At 40.1% G+C, this 1,499-nt stretch overlaps 1 non-coding gene across 1 annotated transcript; it reads right to left on the minus strand.

Moving 5' to 3' along the window:
* Positions 1–1,130: 1,130 nt before the first annotated feature.
* Positions 1,131–1,237, minus strand: LOC141616581 (small nucleolar RNA R71). The gene has a single exon (XR_012530918.1). It is a non-coding gene; the product is annotated as a small nucleolar RNA R71 (small nucleolar RNA).
* Positions 1,238–1,499: the final 262 nt, after the last annotated feature.

The following is a 1,499-nucleotide window of genomic DNA, read 5'->3' on the forward strand; positions in this document are numbered from 1 at the left end:
TCGGCCCCGGGACCCAAACTTTCCTAGGATTGTAAGATATAACCCAACTCAATCCATCACAACAATAATTGCTTGCTTATAATTTGAGAACATGTTTGTATGATCATATCCCATGATTCCCCTATGAACCCATGACACCCTAGTGCCTTTAATCAATTGTTTACACCCCTTATTTTATTCATCTTGCTAGTTTATTTTCATTGCTATTTTAGTTTAGTAACCTTCTACATCAACCCAATTTGTGACACCCCTAGACACTACTAGTTACAATAGAATTCTCATTTCAATACCCGTCCCTTGGGATCCGACCTTTACTTGCCTCTTTACTAATTGTAGAGTTGTTTGTGAAGTATAAATTGTGTTTTGTATCGACCATTGACCAACGACCACATATACTTAATTGTGAACACGAAATGGCCTCGATCAAAAATGGCGCCGTTGCCGGGGACGGTGTTTAATTGATTTAAGATTTCTTTTATTGTTATTAGTTGTGTCTTTTTCACCTTGGGGAAGTAAAACTCCTCAAGGTTTGTTCTAATTGTTTTCGAGTTGTTTGATATTTTGCATGTCTAGAAGGTTACAAAGAGATTTGTTACCTTTTGACCGTGAAATCGAAAGAACCTTGACGAATAATAGGAGACTTGTTAGGAGGAATTTGGGAGGTGTTGGTGAAGTTGTTCAACCCACTAGTGAGTTTGTCAATCCTTTCGCAATAGAAGGAGAAGAGAACCCATTAAACAATACCACACAAAATCCACCTACAATGCCTAAATTCTCGTCACACTCTATACCCACCGAGGAGAATCTACCAAATGGTACTCCTACACCGCAACATCTCACCGGTAATTTTATTGCCAAGTCCGCCTTCATCCAACTAGTTGAGAGGAGCCAATTCGGGGGATTGCCTAGTGAGGACCCTCATTCTCATATGGAAACGCGATTATTGTGATGCTATCTCTCAAACGGGCGTGACTCAAGACCAAATAAGATGGGTCTTATTTCCTTTTTCGTTAATCGGCACCGCAAAGCAATGGTTGAAGGGCCTTGATAAGGCCACCCTTGGAATAGATTCTTGGAAGAAGTTAGCTCTAGCTTTCTACAAAAATTTCTACCCACCGGAAAAGACTAACATGCTAAGGGCTCAAATTACGGGTTTTAAGCAAAGGGATGAAGAATCTTTGTATGAAGCTTGGGAGCGGTTCAAAGGTATTTGTCGCTCATGTCCTCACCATGGACTTAGCGAATGGTTTTTAGTGCAACAATTTTGGAATGGTTTATATGAAGATTCAAGGAACATTCTCAATATGGGATCAAATGGAATGTTCACCGAAGTTGATGACAATCAAACATGGAACAAAATTGAGGAAATAGCGGTCCATAATTCACAATATAGTAGGCCTCGCAAGGCTACTAGAGGAGGAAAGCATGAAGTGGACTCCGTTACTCAATTGGGTGCTCAACTTAGTGCTCACATTGACACAATCAACTTGAAGTTTGAA

Source organism: Silene latifolia, chromosome 11 (genome assembly GCF_048544455.1).
Source record: "Silene latifolia isolate original U9 population chromosome 11, ASM4854445v1, whole genome shotgun sequence".
In the NCBI taxonomy this organism is placed as follows: Eukaryota; Viridiplantae; Streptophyta; class Magnoliopsida; order Caryophyllales; family Caryophyllaceae; genus Silene; species Silene latifolia.